A 20,399-nucleotide genomic window follows, 5' to 3' on the forward strand; every position below is an offset into this window, starting at 1 on the left:
GCTGTGTCAGAGTGTGAGTCCAGAGTAGGAGGAGCAGAGCAAGTTAAGGCAAAGATATCCACTGACACTCACTTCATGGGCTGAATGACTGAGAACGAAGGTGGCAGTGCTGGGGTAGGCTTTGCAAGTGGGACATTCAGAGTTATGTGGGAGGACAGCAGAAAGTGGTCAATCCACGAGAGAGGAGTGGTGAGAGGGTTAGAAAGGCAGATGTCTGATGAGATGTGAGCATCCAAGGTGTGGCCGGCAGAGTGTGTCAGACCAAAGGGAAGAATGGAAAGAGAGAGAGAGTCGCAAAGGTTGCGGAAGAGCCCAGAAGAGGGATTCGGAGCATCCAGGTGCATTTTGAAGTCTCTGAGGAGGAGAACCTGAGAGGTAGAGGCAAGGAGAGAAGATGAGAGGTCAGCCCATTCAGAGAGGAATAAGGCGGCCTGACCAGGTGGCTTGCAGATGGTGGCCACAGTCAGAGAGAGACCAGGAGAGCCTGCAGACCAGGCATTCAAAGAAGGAGTGGGCCTGCATAGGAATGACAGAAGCAGGGACCCACTCCAAAAAGATCAGGGCCACTCCAGCAACGAGCCTGTAGGTTCTGGGCTCTGAGAGGTTCTTGACTTAATGAGAGGGATAGGCTAGTCGATAGAGTAGCAGTTAGAGAAGATGGGAGAAATGGAGAGCACCATAGCGGGTGCAATGAGGAAAGTCGGAGGAGCTGAGAGAGAGAGAGAGAGAGAGCGAGAGAAGAAGAAGGAGAGGAGCACCGCCCAGTACTGCGCACCAGCAGGATGTGCAGGTGAAGGGGGGTGGTCACAGAGGGGAGCACAACAGTAGGGAAACACAACATGAAGCAAGGCAGGGCACACAACAAGGGGGAGCACAGTACAGTAACAACAGTAACCACTGTGGAATGGGAACCTAGAGAGTGGGAGAGTCTAGTGGAGCAGCAGAGACACAGTAACAACAGTAACAACCGTGGAATGGGAACCTAGAGAGTGGGAGAGAGCCTAGTGGAACAGCAGAGACACAGTATCTAAAGTAACAAAAGAGGATTGGGAACCTAGAAGTGGGAGTGAGTCTAGTGGGTACAGTAATAGAGCAGCAACAATGTCAGAGGAGTAGGACCGTGGAAGGGAACAGACCTAGAACACAACAGTTAGCAACAGCAGATTAGGGACACAGCAGGGAGTCCGAAAACACAAAGTACGGCTAACTGCAAGGGAGGGGAAGCCTAAGGTTGCGCAGAGACAGAGTACGGTAAGTCAGGCATAGAGGTGGAAATACATAAAACAGCCATGCAGTTCAGTAGAGAGCAGTAGTTACTGCTCTCACTGTCCGCACCTTACTTACATTGCGGTCACTGCTGGTCGACGGCTGTGCAGTGTACTCGCACTCTGTACCAATACCTCCTGTTTGCTGCTGGTCGACGGCTGCGCAGTGTACTCACACTCTGTGCTGATCCCCTCCGGTCACTGCTAGTTGACGGCTACAGAGCATACTAGCAACTTGCACCACTACCGTTTCGCTGCCAAACATTTGCGGCACAGAACACTGTGGCGTTGTCCTGTACGGGCTTTGTCCCTGGGGGTCCGATCCTCGGTTTTTAAAGGATGCACTGTGTGGATGTAGAGCAACGTGCAACGTATCAAATGGCCAGAGTCGCTTGTGGTCCTGCAGCGCACAACACCATGGCCATCTTTAGTGGCCAGACCAAATACGTGTCGCAGGTTGCAAAGTTGGCAATAACAACATTTAGAACTATTTTGAAGAAGCAGCAGAGCACATTCAGTGCTGCAACAGAGTGCCAAGTCTTTTAGGGGCTGTACTTAAAACGAATTGACAGAAAAATGTGTATATTTCTTGGTAGGCAGTGGAGATTTATTGAATGTCTGTAATTGAGTGCATTGTCTTTTATTTTAGTGCCCATGTCAAATTCAAGTTAATAGTTGCAGGTACAAGTTCCTAATTTCTTTGTCCGCAAGTGGAGATTATAGCCAGTGTTTGTACCAGAGTGCAGAGTTTTTTAGTGGCATATGAAATACTAATTAGTGGATGGAAAGAAAAAGTATTATAATTGTTTGTAGGCAGGAGAATTTTATATTTGATAGTTGTAAGTGATTTGTCTTCTTACTATAGTGACCAAACCAAATAGTAGTTGCAGATTAAATGTCCTATGCGTCTTGGTCAGCAGGATGAGTTTATATTCATTGTCTGTAACTAAATGTGTTGCCTTTCAGTACCCAAAGCAACTGCTAAATAGTAGCACATAGAAAAAGTATTTTAATTCTGTATATCTTTAGGTGGCCAGACCAATTCATATTTATTTATTTATTTATTGTGCATTTGTAAGGTGCTTATACATCAATAAATTGTGTTTCAAAGTGCCCACAGTGCAAGGAGGGAAGTGAACAATAGAAAAACAGGCAGGTAGAAATAAAACTGATGGACAGGAAAGATGCAGTCCTACTGGGCCTTGAGAGCATTCAGAACGTGCAAGTGCAGAGAGAGAGAGAGGGAGAGGGGAAAGGGGTAAGTGCTAGGAAAATTCACAGAGGGGGAAGTGCCAGTGAGTAAGGCAAGTGCATGGCAAAGATCACTTGGTGAGTAGTAATTGCGTGCTAATGCATTAAGTGCAGGCGTGTGAGGAAACACGGGCCAATGGTTTCCCATAAGACAAATTCTGTGAGAGGGGGTAGGCTGAAGGCGATTGAGAGGGAGGCCAGTAACCGGAGGCATACATAAGGCCTATGCCACCAATCTCAGCAACAGTGGGGTTTAGCATGGGAGGTTGAGAGGGAAGGCAGAGGTGAAGAGGAAAGTCTTGAGGAGCTTATGGTATTTGAGAGGATCTGGCTTCAAGATGAAGAGGAAGGGTAAGGCTGTCCCAAAGGAGGGAACCAGCCGAGGATACAGAACGGCCTCCAGCTCGCTGCTTAGGGAAACACTTGGCGTGCAGAGAGTTGGAGCTGGAGAAGCTTAGAGATCTGGAGGGAGAGTATTTAGTGAGAACAAGTTGTAGATAGTGTGGTCCCTGGCCCCAGACAGCCTTATGGATGATGCAGTGGAATTTTAATTTAATCCTGGAAACAACCAGCAGCCAGTGAAGAGATTTTAGGGCTGGAGAGATATGGTCTCTGGGCCTGAGGCCAAGGATACATTTCACAGCCCTATTTCGGATAAGCTGGAGTGGGCAGAGCGAGGAATAAGAAAGATTGTGGAAGAGGCTGTTGCAGTAGAGCTTCTGTGGAAAAGTGAAGAAAGGAAGGATACTTCTAAGGAGATGGAGTTTAAAGTGGGCTTTCTAGGCAAGGTCCAAGATGTGAGGGAGGAAAGAGAGGGAGGAGTCGAAGATGACTCCAATATTTCTGGCTTCAGATGAAGGGGGAAAGCCCATAGCAGTTTTAAAGAAAAGTTCTTATAATGTTTAAAAGGCAGGTGGAGATTATATACAATGACTGCAATTGACTACACCATGTTTTATAGGCCAGACCAAGATGTGGCACAAGTTGATCAATTGATGATAATATGTCTTAGAAATATTTTCATCCAGTGTCCACAAAGGAGTGTGCTATCAGTTTGTGGCCACACCAAATACTAGTGTCACAGAAAATCAAATATTGGTTAGTAGTTGCATACAAAATGTCTTGTAATTCTTGGTAGGGAGGAAAGATTATGTTCAGTGGGTGTGGCTGTGCCATCGTTTAGTGGCAAGGCCAAATATGAATTGCTTGAAACATTGTGAATATCACATTTTTTATTCTTTTGAGGTAAATGTGTTTAAATTCAGTGTCTGTAACTGGGAGCATTTTCTTTTTTAGGCCAGCAGGAAAGATTTACATTTCTTGGGTGGAAGGGTGGAAGGAGAGATTATATTCAAGACTGTAAGCGAATGTGACATCTCATTATATTGACCATACCAAATTCTAGTTGAATATTACATTTTCTACGTTTCTTGGTAACCAGGATGAGATTATATTTATTATTTGTAGCTGGATGTATTGCCTTTTAGTGGCTATAGAAAATGATAGCTAGTAGTGCATAGAAAAAGTCTTATAATTATTGCCAGGCAGGAGGAAATTGTACTGTGTGTCTGTAAGCATCTTCTTAATCTTTTAGTGTCCAGACCAAGTAATAGTTTGAAGCTTTAGAGAAAAAGTATTCTAGTTCATAGTAGGGAGGCTGAGATTATAGTCAATGGATTCATTGACTGCACCATTCTTTTTAATGGCCAGGCCAAAGTTTGTCACAAATTGCAAATTTGCTAATGAAATATCTTCAAAGTATTTTGAAACAACAAAGAACATGCAGAATGTGAAACTGAGTTTGTTGTCTTTTAGTGGGCATATCAAGTACTAGTTGCAGAGATAAAAATATAATATTTCTTGGTAGGAAGGATGGGAATCTATTCATTGTCTGTAATTGATAGTTTTGTCCCTTAGTGGCCCTACCAAATATTGATTAGTGGTTACAGAGCAAAGTCATATCATTCTTGGTAGGCAGGAAAAATGATGTTCAGTGGTTGTAAATGTGCCATATTTAAATGGCCAGACCAAATCCTAGTAGGTAGTTGCAGGGTAAAGGTTTTTTGATTCTTGTTAGGCAGTAGAAGATTATATTCAGTGACAGCTAGTGTGCCATCATTTGATTACCAAACCAAATATTAGTTGGCTGTGGAGTAATGAATAGCAAGTGTTAGAATTAATTTGGGGCAAGAGAGTACATTCAAAATCTGTAACAGAGTGCTTTGTCTTTTATCATCCTTACCCAATACTAGTTAACACTGATTAAACACCATATATATATATATATATATATATATATATATATATATATATATACATATATATATATATATATATATACATATATATATATATATATATATATATATATATATATATATATATATATATATATATATATATATAGGTAAGTAGGCGATAATATTCAGTGACTGCAAATGATTTCACTGAGGCCAAAGTCTAATGATGTTGTTTAATCAGAAGGAGATGATATACACTTCCTTTATCTTGATGGTCAGACCAGATATTTGTCAGAAGTTGAAAAGATGCAAATAACAAATCTTAGAATTTGTTGAGGCAACAGTTAACTGAATGTATCATCTTTATTAGTCATTCCACCTAAACTTTGTATTTCCTGGTAGGCAATAGAACATAATATTCACTGCTTTTAATTGAATGTGTTATCCTTTAGTGGCCACTCCAAATACCAGTTGCAGAGAAAAGTCTTGGATTTCTTTGTAGTAAATGATGTCTGGGAAAACATTGCCTGATTAACTTCTTTTTGGTCTGGACTAACTACTTTCACTCTAATTAAATCCTTTACTCCTTTCTCACAATGTTTCAACTCCTTTTTAGTTCTGCTGACATTGGCATAAGGAATAAGTTTCTTCAACTAATTGTGACAGTCTGGTATACTTTCACAATATTTTGGGACCTTATTTCTGGCTCGTACAGCAGTCACTCTACCTGCCATTTTCCTACACTTTTGCCCAATGCTGAGTCAATCATCTACAAGAGGGTAGACTGGTACTGGAGCATGTGACCCTTCAAGTCATACATCACTGCTGTAGGACCTAGCTCCCACAGACTAAAAGTCATCTGATAATACAGGCAGATATTACCTACGTCTATGACACATTTGGTCACTCAGTGCTTATCCAAAAAGCACCACACCCATAGGGCTATGAGCAGCAATATGCTGTGGTGGTGGTACTCGTGGTGGAACAAGGACATTCTGGATTATGGTGCCACTGAAGGGAGGGCATGGATTCCTGCCAGACTGAGAGGACCAGGTACTGAAATGAGGCTCACCATGAAGCTCAATGTTATCTGGGACCTGCAATAGGCATGTGTGTTCTCCAGTGGGAACACTCCAGCATTGCCATCCCTGCTGCGGAAGTGTGTGGTCAAAGACGGCTTAATAGAATCTTACCTTCCTGCATTAAGAATACTAAAGCAAGACCTTCATTCCATTGTGCACTGCTGTGGTTTCCAAGGAATAACCAACCATTCTTTGGTGAACCCCATTTCACTATATGTTGCAAATCTGGCATATAGCAATGTCTTCATGTACACTCATTGTTATTCCCTCTGGCAACCTACAGTTCTCTCAGACCCATGACAAGGTGAACTGTAGCTTGGCCTGTGGTTGGGATGCCCCTGTGATGCCTGACAATTGACAAGGGATGCGTGTGTATGCAATTCCCCCTCTGCAAGACCATGCAGAAGGTCAGATGCCTCAGCCTCTTCCACCTACTGAGACATCTGCTGTGAGACCGCCTTTGATTCCACTTCTTGCTCTTCCATCTCCTCCTGCAGCACTAAATATAGTCCAACACTTCTGCTGCTGCTCCCTCTCCCTGCATTACATCACTCTCATCTCTAACTCCAAAGTTGGTTAAGGCATTGGAGGTACATATGTATGGAATTTGTGTAGACTTTTATAACACAAGGGACACATCCAGGGGTTCACAATTAGAGTACAGAAATAGGAGATGATCTGGTATGCACTGGGGACTCGGATGGGTGGGGTCCACAGGGGAGATATAAGATTGAGTGGAGCAATCAATGAACAGAGAGTTACATTTTGAAGAGTATGGTCATCAGGCCCTTTCTGAAGTGTAGGATGGACAGGGCCAGAGTTATCTACAGTGGTAACATGTTCCAGATGCAAAGCACTGAGCTGGTAAAGGCCCTTTTCTTGTTTTGTCGCTATTGCAGTTCTTTGTTTTCAGTCTGGCAATGTTGTGACTTCCGGTGGTGTACTTGGAGATGATGTGTGTCAGGTAAAATGGTGCTTTGATTGTTACTGCTTTGTCAGATTATCTTGAACATGATACATGTTTGAAAGGTTATCCAGTTCAGCTTCTTGAATATGAGAGTGATTGGGTTGAATTTTCCTAGTCTTATGATAAGACATGTTGCAACATACTAGATAACTTTTGGAAGAGGCGAGGTGCCATCTGGGACTCCTTAAAATAAGACATTGCCACCATTTAGCTGGGAGATTACCAGAACATGGACAACTGTTTTGAATTAAGGGGAGTTATGAAAGGCTTGACTTTGACGAGGAGTACAGTCTGCTTCTATGATTTGTGATGTGTGTTTTGAATAGGTTCCAGTCGACAGTAAAGCTGATAGATTTTGCACTTGGTGAGAGTTGAGGCATGAATCTGTTGAGCTTCATCTCATTCAACTAATTATGGACTTGGTAGGGTTTCTGAGGTGAAGAGTATTGTTCTTTGTCGGGTTGACCTTCAGGTAGCCACTTGAAATACAGGCTTTTGTGAGGGACAGACAGTACTTGAGTCGATATATGGTCATCTTTTGGTAAAACAGCATGTCATCTGTATGTTGGTGTATCTTTATGTCTGTGTATTGGCGAGGAGTTCTAACAGAGGTGGCATAAGGGTTCCCTCAGCTGTCCTCTTGTGTGGCAGTGGCAAACACTCCATGTCTATCATCCCTATCTTCACCTCCATCTCTTCTTCCTGAGACATCTCCCAAAGACTCTCCCACTTCAGACCACACCTGCTTTGGCTGTTCACAAGTGGAGGCATCGTGTATTTCTGTCTTTATAAACCGTCAGACCCCACAGACATGTTAATGATTGGTTCTTACTCACGCTGACACTGAGAAGACCCAACAAGAAACAAAACTTCTCTCAACTACCTGAGCATTCATTTAGATAGTTTGAGGACCTAATTCATTTTGAAAGTGACAAATTATTGTCAGAGAGAATACCTGGTGGACACTTACGAAATAAGTTAAGATTGAGGGAGATACTAATCTATTTAGTTCAAACTCCACTTGGAGGTGCCCTGGAGTACCTCAACTGCATGATTAAAACATGCATATATTTTTTAAAACTGAATTGAATGTAACACTCAATTAATTTATATGTTATGACCAATAATGGTTTGAAGATTGATTCTCAACCCACAAGAATAATCTTTCTTGCTTTTTTGATGCTGTACCCTTTACACTACCTCACCAGTCTAACACTCTTTCAGTTTCCTTTTTTCTTTCCTTTCCCTACACACTCTGTAGGTCAAATCACTGCTCTGTCTTTTTCTCGTGGACTCGCTTTATACTTTTTGTACTATTTCACTTTGACATTTATTGCATAATCTTTATGTTGCTTTTCCTTGTTAGGTACATGCCAAATGAATGATACATTTGTTTCATTTGTAATTCACACAATGCCATCATACTTTACCTTTTTGTTTCTCTACTCATATTATGCAGGTGATTATTGCGCAACCTCGATGTAAGTGCATATGCAATTCTTATTGTCATTGATATCTAACTAGTTATATTCCTGTGGAAGCATCTGTTGTGTTCTCAGAATGATACTGAACCCTGCAGGGGGATCTGTATGGGAAAACCAATAAGATGTGGAGCATGAAAGATAAGATGGAGTGTGGCATACATGAATTTCCGCCTGAAAGCCGGTGCATCATCCCATGGGCTAAAGAGGGTACCATGGCTTTTTCCTTTGAGCAGTTTCAGGCTAGAGCCAGGTGAATGGGGGGAACACAGATGTTTAAATGCCCTCCCCCACCTCACAACTGCCCACACATATACATTAAGAAGAAACTTTATGTTGACCTGGGGCATTCTGCCTAGCATAAAGTCTACTTGTGTGTTGTGAAACAGTCGATATTTCACCCCTTTAAGTCAGGTGGCAAGTACAGTGCATACCATGTTCATGACCAAGGTGGAAGGTGCGAAGGGACTACATGTAGTCCTTTCTCCCTTTCCATGGCAGCCACTCGTGGAAATAACTCTGGAATGCAGCGTGCACCGAGCATAGCCCGGCGGGTAAGGCCCGGACGAGGGCCAATGAGCTTGATCTTTACAAGCTCGTTGACCCTCGCCGGGTACTCATTTCCTATAGATCAAGATATAGAAAATTGTGATATATTCAGCAACAATGGTCAAAATTACTAACTGCACAGTAAAGTAACTCATCAAACTGGTCCACATTGGCCAAAATGGTGGCCCATTTTGACTGGCCCACACTAGCATTTTACATTTTTGGTACAAGCATTGCCCTATAGGCCAGTCGGAGCCTGGCGGCTCATCCATAATGGCGAGGGGGAGCCCACCCATTGCCCCTCACCCATTATGGAGAAGCTAAGAAGTCAGCCCAGTGAAACAGTGAGCACTCCCTCAGCTGCTTTTTCCAGCTGATGGAGTGCTCCTCGGCTGGCTGAACTGTCAAAAGGAAACACTGTTTCCCTTTGACAGTTCAGTTTAGTTCCCCAGCCGCACATGCTCACCGAGCCATGCAAGTGCTGGGGCCTTTTGCTTCACCAGCATTGCATAGCTCATTGTAAATGCAGGCTGGGGCACTACATGTCTGTATGTCCGAGGGGGAGCTCCTGCGCCTCCTCGCACATACGGACAGAGCAGCCTGGAGCAGGGTGTTTCAGCACTCACACGCAGGCCAATGCAGAAGCTACGTTTATGTTCTTTTTTTATTTAAACATGTTTATGGATGCGTGAATACTCATGTTATGAGTGAGTGTATGGTGATGGATGCTCGTGTGAATGATAGAGTGATTGCTGTATGAATGTGCAGCGGCTTGCATACACACATAATCATGTTGATTGTGTTAGGCCCAGGGGGCAGGGAGACATGGATGGTATCTTTTTACTGGACATCTATTATAGATGTCCAGTAAAAAATGCCATGCCTGCCTCCTGGGCCCCCCAGCACCAATTGCAAACTGTTTGTCTTTACCCATTTTTTTGTTGAAAGTATGCTCTACAATGCAATATTTTAACGCATTATTTAAAAAAAATTCACAGTGGAAATCCCCCCCCCCCCATAATCCCCTTTATTGGTTCGGGCTCCCTCACTATGCTCGGTCGCTATGGCATTTTTGGGGGAAATAGTTATGCCCCTCCACTTAAAAAAATCACCAGCCGCCACTGGCCCTCAGACTGTGTTGGGAACGGGATGGGGGGAATCCAGGGACTATTATGGTGGGAGCACAATGGGCGGGAACCATCGGATAGTGGTGGGAGCAGAGTGGGGAGAGCCCAGGGTGTGTGATGGGGTGGGGAGAGACCAGGGACTGAGTAGGAGTGGGATGATGGAGCCCAGCGACTGTGATGGGAGCAGGTGACAGTGCCCAATACATACTGTCCATTTGGCAATTTGGCATTTCCAGGGGGCCCCGACCTGCCCAAATTTTGCTCAGGGGGGCCCCGGCCAAAAAAGTTTGAAGACCACTGCTGTAGAACCAGTATCCAAGTTCACAGTATTTTAGACGGTCGTTTTGACATCATGAAGGATTAATAGGCCCCGAAGGTGTGACGTGCCCATTTTGCTTTCATTTATTTAAAAATGGCCACATGAGTTTAATGCTTGATGCAAACACACGAAAAAACATAGGGAAAGACATGTTTTTGTTTTTCTATGAAACTCAACAGTTTGCCATGCATTGCCCATGATACGATAACATGAGTCTGTTAATGCAAGTCTTCAATACCATGACATTTGTGATGGTTTAATTCTATAAAAAATCAATTTTAGGATCCACAAGAAACTGTATGCCTCACACTTTACAAGAAGTAATAACGCACATTGCGTATATTTTTTCATTAACATTCAGTGTGGGTGCGTGACTCCAATCAACAAGCTGCAAACATGGACTGAAACTATTTATCCAAGCTTGCATTTTAGCGAGCTAACTCCCCACTTGACCTTGCTCCTTACTAATGTAAACCCCCATTTCCTGTGGGGTTCACTATGCATGGGCTGTGTATCCCGTTCTGGTGACAGTCTTGGTTGGTTGTAGTCCTTCCTTGTTGTCCATTCATCTCAACGGGGTGTGTTTTGAGTGCGCAAAATGTTTGAGAGCCAGTAGATGGTAGGCTCCACCAGCAGGGGGAGCGGTGCCGCCCGTGAGGTGATTTCACCTCAGGGTTTGTGCGGGCTCCCCTGCTGACGAGCGCTAATGGGAACTGCTGGTAGGGCATAAGAGCCTGAGCGGGCTTCTCCTCGAGGGAGAGTGCCAGCGGAGATGAGAGGAGGCGGAAGCTCCTGACTTTCACAGAGTGCACAGAGGTCCTCTGCCGAGTCGGACACCCGCCCGATCCATAGGCTGTCCGTCTATCGGCAGGTTGGCAGTTCTCTCTCCCCCATCCGGGGTCGAGAGAGAGAGTAATCCGAGTGAGAGGAAACGAAGCACTGGCGGCGCTGCCTCTGGCCCGCCCCGCTAGTAAGAGCCAGGGAGAGCGGGGTCCTGTGCGGTGCTGCCTAGTCCCGTCAGGTAGGAGAGGGAAGAAGTGAATCAGAGATACCGCATCTGGCGTGTGCCAACCCTGGTTAACACGCGAGAAATAGTTTTTATGAGAATACTTTAGGTAATATTCCCTTATCCGGGCGTGTGGCTCTGGGGAGTCGGGTTTTTTCATTACAGTAGCGCAGTAGAAGCAGGTTTGAACGTTCACAGTGGACACAGCGCGTGAAGGCCCATTGGGTGCCATGTAGGTGTTGGTCCACGGTGAGTGGCCCATGTCCGGCCATTCCCCTGGAGCCTTTGCCGACCTGGTGAGCAGTACCATTCTGCCTTTTTCAGTTGCCCCCGCTCTGGGGCAAGTGCTTATCCCATCAGAGACTGGCACTCAGCCGGCTCTGTGAGGGAGAAAGATTCCCTCCAGGGTAGAGGAGCATACAGAACATATGGCGTCACTGTTGAGTGAGGCGTTTGTGCTACTTAGGAGATACGGGTGACAGGAATGTTTATGTACTTATCAAATGTGAAATGCTCATTCTCAGGAGACCTGTGACAGGAATGGTTATGTACTAATCAAATGTGAAAGCGCTCAGTCACAAGAGGTACCTGTGACAGGAATGGTTATGTACTTATCAAATGTGAAAGCTCTCATTCTCAAGAGGTACCTGTGACAGGAATGGTTAGTTATTTATCAAATTTGAAAGCGTTCATTCTCAGGAGATACCTGTGACAGGAATGTTTATGTACTTTTCAAATGTGAAAGCGCTCATTCTCAAGAGGTACCTGTGACAGGAATAGTTAGTTATTTATCAAATTTGAAAGCATTCATTCTCAGGAGATACCTGTGATAGGAGTGCTTATTTATTTATCAAAGGTGAAAGCGCTCATACCCAAGAGATACCTGTGATACGAGGGGTTATTTATTTATCAAAGGTGTGAGCGCTCATACTCAAGAGATACCTGTGACAGGATTGGTTATCTATTTATCAAATGTGAAAGCGTTCATCCTCAAAAGATACCAGTGTTAGAAATTGTCATTTATTTATCAAAGGTGAAAGTGCACATACTCAGGTGATCCCTGTGAGAGACATGGTTATTTATTTATCAAATGTGAAAGCGTTCATTCTCAGGAGATACCTGTGACAGAAAGGGTTATTTATTTATCAAATGTGAAAGTGTGTATGCTCTTAGGAGAGCCCATTGCAAGGATTGTATTATTTATTAATTACATGTAAAGCTCTATTCCCTTAGGTGATCCTCAAGGATCCATGTGTGTTTGTTTATTTATTTATATTACGTGCCTGACCGAAGGTATCTGTGCGCATTACAAGAAGGTACAAGTCTTAGGTTACATATAGAGACAGAAACAATCAGTAGAGATACAATAGTGGATATACAAAAACAAGCCAAAAGCATGGTGGCAATACGTGGTGGGATCACGCAGTGTTCATGCAACAGACAGCAATAGATGAGGCAGTCAACAGTCGTTTGACACTATCAATTTTTTCATCCATGTGATATGCTAATGAACCAATGTGAAGCCAATGCTATGTGAAGGGAACCAATGACAACAGTAAAGGATGATTTCTTTCTTGTAATAGCAGGGTGCAACTCTGTTAGTAGTTTAACGTGTAATAGTGATGCTGTGCTTGTATTATTTATTTAGCATATTTCATTACATAAACAAAAGCGGATCACGCTAAAACGAATAAGACTGTGGGGGTCACTACGAGTATGGCGGTAGGGGCTTAATGGCACCGTTAAGGATGGCGGTGCCGTTAAGCCCCTACCGCCATATTCCGATGTCACTTAGCGGGTCCCAGCAGGAACGGTGGTCTGACCAGCCGTTCTTTGCGGGACCCGTTAAGGGACCTTAGAGCTAACAACGGACCCGCAATTTACAGGCCTGTTATTAGTGCCTTCCCCATTCCCATTGAGCCCTATGGAGGTTCAAATGGGAATGGGGAATGGTTTACTGAATGGGGATTTACCGGATCCGCATAGGTCGGAATGTCCTGGTAAGTTCCCATTCAGTGAGACCGGACTCGGGTTTAAAGGCAGCCATGGCTCTAATAGCGCCATGCCTACCTCCAAACTCGTAATGACCCCCGTTTGTTCATTGGGACAAAGGTACCAGAGCAGAGGCCTTCCTTGAGGGCAAACCATCGGAGAACCCTCACTAGGCCTCACAGACATTACAGCCACCTTCTCCCACCCCTTGGGCTACTCATTTTTCCTGCACATGTGTGCAGTAAGGTGTTATACTCCTTTACTCAGGTCTCCTACTGGTAGCTACTCATTCATTCCTACAGAGAAGGATAAAATTACAGGGGGAAACACCTTACACTTTTTGGAGGCACTGCTGAGATCTCATAGGGGGAAAGAATGACCCAACTGGAGGGTGTGAAAAAACAACACACAGAGAAAAATAAAATCCTTATTAGTTAAGATACACATATAGTCAAGATGGCACATGAATACGTGTTACAGTGGATTTGAGCTGAGGGAATTAGCCCCGAGGCCTGTTTCATCATAGGTGAGGTTCCTTTACACATAACCACAGATAAAATTTTAGCCATGACTGGTCCTTTAAAATCCGTCATTGGTAAAGTGAAAAGTGTGGGCCGCATACCAGGGCATGATACCAAATGTTATATGCTATATTACTGTGGAGTTTCTCTTACAGGTAAAACACTGCCCACCGAAATTTAGTGCGGAGAACCTGTGTTTACCTGCCCTGTGTGGCAGCTAGACTCTTGGCCCAGGATACCTCCACGCCATGAAACTGAAAATCCCACCAAAGATGCCATAGTCATCGCTGCTGCCGTGGCTGAAGCGGTTAGGGTAACTATGGAAAGACAATCACGATTGCCCTTGATTAATGAACATGGAGCCTACACCCGGTTGCGTCCCTTTTCTGCTGAAAAACCGGTGCCCGAAGGATATGAAGTTTGGACCGATCTTGCTCAAATTATGCTTCATGATTGGAAAGGGTCAGAACAAGAGAAAAGGAGGCTTGTGATCGAAGCATTGTGAGGACCTGCACTACAGACGGTACAGTCCCCGTGCACACTCAGGAATGTCATTTCACCAAAATGCCAGGGGTAGCGGAAGTGACATCACACGACCCTTGACCCCCCGGATGACATCACAGGAAGTGATGTCATTTGACCCCACCCCGAAGTGATATCGTGGGAAGTGATGGAAGACAACCTTTCACCCGTTGACAAAACAGGAAGTGGCATCAGATAGCTACACTACGAAAAATATGGTTACGATATCACTATAATATGATGTACATTTCAGACAAGAATGGATCGCCATATGTATCGTTAAGATCAGTGTCTATAGGCCTATATTACCAAATTACTGTGAATGCAAGCAGACGTCCATGACCAAATGATAATGATGTGTTATTATATGGCCCCTTACGCTTAAGTGCTTTATATAGAAAAAATATACACCCAATATCACCCAACCTGTGTTGGTACTCATTTATCGACCTCAGAAGGATGAGAGGCTGAATTGAGGCGTTTAAGAACAGATTAAATCAGTGACTCACCCCCTGAAGTGTGCCTGAAATAAACCTTTAATGAGTCTAGCAATTATTGTATAGAATTCCAGAAAGACACCTTATTTGGTATTCCTCTTCTTTCTTATTTAGGGTCAGTGCTGAAAGTTTTAGACTTGTGGCACTCCTGTTATTATTTTTCTTCTTTTTATAAGGAGCCTGATCAAGAAAGCCAGCCACATCAGACGTAAAGAGCCACATGGTGCTGGCCACAGCCCAGGAGGTTGTTACAAAAAAAAGAAGAAAAAAACATTGTTTTTGTTCTTTTTTTTTAGAGGTCGCAAGGGAGACCACAAAGGTCGCAAGTGAGACCTCAGAGGTCGTAGTTGCGACCTCTGGCGACCCCTAAATGACATCCCTGTACACACTGAGTCCGGATCCAACTTCACTGCAAGTGATGGATGCATTGGAAGGAGCGTTTGGCACTACTGAGCCGAGGGAAGATTTGATGATGAGGTTCCATGCTACCTCACTGAAGCAGGGAGAGAAATTATTTGAATTCCTTGTGAAGATTGAACGCATTTTGCACTTGGCCTTCCATAGGGGAGGAGCAGAGACTTCCCAGCTGAACTGTTGTCGCTTGAAGCAGATCCTTAGAGGGGCCAAAGATGCTGTCATACCCATCTTCCAACTGAGACTGTGTGAAAAGCTGAACGCGCCATCTCCGTATGAAGAGTTACTAAGATCAATAAGAGCTTTGGAAGAAGAAACCGGTGATGTCAATGCCCAGAGTCACCCTGTCCAAAGCAAGACTCTATCTCCTAACTGTGCCCTCTCACAGCAGAAACAGATAGAGGACCTGCAACAATTGGTGAGGAAATTACAGACCCAGTTACTACCCAAGGAACATCTGAATGTAACTCCACAGCGGGGCAGAGACTTTTTCCACTCATCACATGACAGAGAACATCAAGTATACAGACAAGCTTGAGAGCCTCGAGAATATGTTGCCTCATCGTCTGCTCCTTTACTACCCTGAAGATTCTGCCATCGATGTGGGGATGACCGTCACTCAACTCGTCTGTGCAACCAAGACCAAAGCTATGCTCGAGTAGCTGCTCGATTTACTGCCCTGAAACCAAACCCAGCAGGAGCGTTGTTGGAAAACGCACAGGAGGTTTTAGCGGAGGAGCAGCTAGAACCTCGAATACAGGAGTAGGCTCTGCTGGCAATAACACCTGTATATCGGTACGGGCCCACAATTCCGCTATGCTGACTACCCAGTACCCAGTTAAGGCTCAGTAGGGTCCCATAGCTGACCATCTCTGGTTAGTCTGTGAGCTCTGCAACACCTGGAAAATGTCAGCAGTGTAATGCGACAGACTACGAACTCAGACAAAGTCTTCCAGAGGCATCCCTGAGGGCTTTATTGGACCACCCATGACAATCCCAGTTGAGCTCGAAGGGCGAAGGACTACAGCACTATTGGACAGTGGCTCCCAGGTCACCATTGTCTATGAGCCCCATTTTCGAAAACATATGTCACATCTGCCCTTGGAACCGCAGGAGGGGTTAAACCTGATGGGAGTCAGTGATGCTGCTTGCCCCTATCTGGGGTACATTTGCGTGAAGATCCACCTAGATCAAGAGGTGGCTGGAGTATGCACCACTTTGAGCACACTGGCCTTAGTATGCACCACCTAGAACCAGTATCCAGTAGTACACCTGATTATGGGCACCCACTCCGCTCTGTTTAGTACCCTACACCGGATGTGTATGGAGATGGCCGGTCTGCAGTTTTCCCATTCACTATCAATGCATCCCGCCTGCCAGCAAGTCTACCTTAAGAAAAGTAGGGGGAAGGCGGTACCCTGCGATGGTCCCGTGGGAGAAGTGAACACCACTAACCACAGTCAACTTGACATACCGCCTAGTCAGACCATCATGGTGCCTGGGCGTGTACGACTCCACGGTCAAAACCGTTACTGAAGAATGGTGATGGAGGCTCTTGTAGGTGAAGAACTGCCTGGAGGCTTGATGGTCCAACACAAATTGATAAGGGATCCTGGTGCAGAAGTGACCCACATACGAGTCTCCATTACCAATGTCACTGATAAAACAGTGCATCTGGCAGGAGGTCAAACAATTGTGCAGTTGCACATTGCTGACTCGGTAGCTCAGACGGCTGGAACCACAAACTCATATCCTACCTTGGATGTGGGAAAGATAAACTTTGGGGACTCCCTGTTGTCAGAACATGAAAAAACTAATCTTCGAGAACAACTGGCCATGAGGGCGGATGTGTTTTCAACCAGTAACTGGGATTTGGGGGAAGATAAGGGAGTGCAACACCACATCCGTCTGAGCGATACCGCCCCATTTCAAGAAAGGTCAAGAAGGCTGGCTCTGGCAGATGTAGAGGACGTCCGGCATTATCTCGAAAAATTGCTGCATGCCGGTATAATCTAGGAGTCGAGAAGCCCCTATGCGTCCCCGATAGTGGTGGCGTGAAAAAAGAACCAAGATGTGCGGCTGTGCATCGACTACCGACGGTTAAACAGCAGAACCATACCAGACCAATATACCACCCCCCGAGTGGATGAGGCCCTGGACTGTGTAGTTGGGAGCAAGTGGTTTTCAGTCCTGGATCTCCGCAGCAGGTATTACCAGATTCCCTTGTTACTTGGGGATAAGGAGAAGACAGCTTTCATTTGCCCACTAGGATTTTACCAGTTTACCCGAATGCCACAGGGGATATCAGGAGTGCCCGCCACATTTCAACGCTTGATTAAGCAAACAGTGGGGGACATGATCTTACTTGAGGTGCTGGTTTACCTAGACTATGTGTTTGTGTTTGGAAAGACTCTGCAAGAACATCATTAAAGATTGCTGAAAGTTTTGGATCGTCTTCAACAACAAGGACTGAAAGTATCCCTAGAAAAACTTCAGTTTTGTCGCACCAGTGTGAAGTATATTGGCCATGTGGTGTCGGCTGATGGGGTGAGTGTGGATCCCACCAAGATGGAAGCCCTGGAGACTTGGCCTCGCCCGCAGATCCTGCGAGAGAGGAGAAGCTTCTTGGGGTTCTGTAATTATTACAGAAGGTTCATTCCTGATTTCGCCAGAATAGCCCATCCGCTCAAAGATTATCCAGCTCCACAGAAGAAGAGAACTCTCCAGGGAAATCATTCCATGGCCCTGTATCATCCTAAAGAGGTCTTCGGCCTGCTCTGGAATGAGAAGTGTGAACTGTCCTTCGCTCAGTTAAAAAAGACTGTTACTGAGGCACTGGTACTGGCCTACGCTGATCCGCACCTACCCTACTTATTAAATGTGGATGCCAGTTCCGAGGGACTGGGAGCCATACTCTATCAAGAGCAACAGGTAATTGTCAGGCCTTTGGCGTTCACCAGCTGCTGGCTGAGCCTTGCCAAATCAAACTATCCTACCCATAAGCTAAAGTTGTTTGCCATGAAGTGGGCCGTATCTGAGAAATTACAGGACTACCTGTATGGAGCTGCTTTCACAGTAAGAACAGACAACAATCCCCTAACATACATCCTCAAGTCCGCTAAATTGGAAGCCACCGGCCTACGATGGTTAGCGGCTTTGTCCAGGTACAATTTCCAGCTACAATATCGCCCTGGAGTAAAAAACATCGATGTTGAGGCACTGTCCCGAAGACCCCCGACTGACGACAGTCACGCGTCCACCTCTGCCGAAATAGCCTCGGTGGCTGCCATGAAAGCCATCCCTCAAATAGCAAATGGCCGGTTTATGGTAATTTCATCTAAAACCATTGCATCTAATGCCATTTCATTAAAATGTTTCCATCTAAAAAATTTCCATCCAATGCATTTTTTTTCTTTCTTTTTCTTTTTCTTTTTTTGCCCCCCCAAGCCCCTTTTATTTAACCTTTAAAATTAACCTGAACAGAAATTAACCCAGAACGTCGAACCAGCATGTTGTATCGACTGCCTAGGAAGGATTGAAGAAGGTGTTCCCATGAGCTATTGTGACGCCACCAGTTTACTGGCTCTGGAAATGCTGCACTTAAACAAGATGGAACTGAGACAAAAGCAATTGCTGGATAAGGAACTAAGAGAAGTGCTGCTGGGTAAAGAGAACAGCGCCAGAGGCCCACCAGAAAGCAGGAACAGGCCAAACTATCAGATATATCGCAAAGCTGGAAATCGCTGGTGATGAAGGGAGGAGTGCTGTATAAGGAGAGTCAACTCCAAGGGCGCCTGACACATAGACTTGTGTTGCCACGCTCATTACGACCCCTGGTCCTGCGCACTCTGCATGACCAACATGGGCACCTGGGAAGTGAACGGACATTGGACTTGGTATGGAATCGATTTTACTGGCCTTGCCTAGGCCAAGAAGTGGAGGATTATTACCTGTGCACAATGCATAGGCCGAAAAACCCTCAGTCATCCTGCTGCAGCCCTTCAAAACCTACAGAGCTCTGGACCCATGGACCTAATTTGTGTGGACTTCCTGAGCCTTAAAACTGACACCGGAGGGATTGATAGTAACTGATCACATCACCCGCTATGCCCAAGCATATGCCACCAGAGATCAGAAGGCAATGACCATAGCAAAAGTACTCGGGGACACATTTTTCGTGCATTATGGCTGGCCGTCTCGCCTACACTCAGATCAAGGGCGACATTTTGAGTCCAAACTGCTCAAAGAACTTATGCAGTTGGTCAGAATAAAGAAAACCAGAACCTCCCCTTACCATCCACAAGGAGATGCATAAGCGGAACATTTTAATTAAACATTATTGGGTATGCTGGGGATACTGAGTGCCACAGAAAAACTGAAATGGAGCCACCATGTATCTACTCTAGTCCATGCCTATAATTGCACCAGGAATGACAGCACTGGATTCACTCCATATCTTCTAATGTTCGGTAGGGAGGCCTGACTCCCCATCGACTTGAGATTTGGGGTCTCTTCTGATGGCATAGGGATAGAAGGCTACTGCAAGTATGTGAAGGACCTTCAAGGACAATTGTCCAGAGCCTTCCAACTAGCGCAAGCCTCTGCAGAACTTAATGAACAGCAGAACAAAGAGAGGTATGATGAGAAAGTCCAGTTCCACAACCTGCAACCCGGGGATCAAGTGCTCATCAGGAATTTAGGGAAGAGAGGGCAAAACAAGCTGGGCGACCGCTGGGACTCGCAGCCCTATCTGATTGAGCGACAGCTGACAGGGTTGCCCGTGTTCAGACTAAGAAAGGAGGGGCCACTGAGGGATGTTAAGACCCTCCACAGAACTCATCTCCTGCCCATATGGGATGGTGTAGAAATGGATCCGACTGTTGCGGAAGTTCCTTTTTCCACCAGCAAAAGGAACACCAAAGGTTCTCAACAGGAGCCCCTCCATGGGGAAATCCAGCAACCTACTGGCCCATCTCCTGTACCATCTGTAGCCTTCACGTCCAGAAAGAAGAGGAATGCAGAAGATATAGAGCCTGCCCCCATTGAACTAGCCCTCAGGCCCTCAGACAATTCAACTGGTACAGAGGAAGAGGAAGAAGATGGTAGTGCTGAGGGTTTAAACTTCGGCTACTGGTATGGAAGCGAGGAGACATATCCAGTTTCCGC

The sequence above is a fragment of the Ambystoma mexicanum genome, chromosome 3p (assembly GCF_040938575.1).
Source record: "Ambystoma mexicanum isolate Mex_15411 chromosome 3p, UKY_AmexF1_1, whole genome shotgun sequence".
NCBI classification, from domain to species: Eukaryota; Metazoa; Chordata; class Amphibia; order Caudata; family Ambystomatidae; genus Ambystoma; species Ambystoma mexicanum.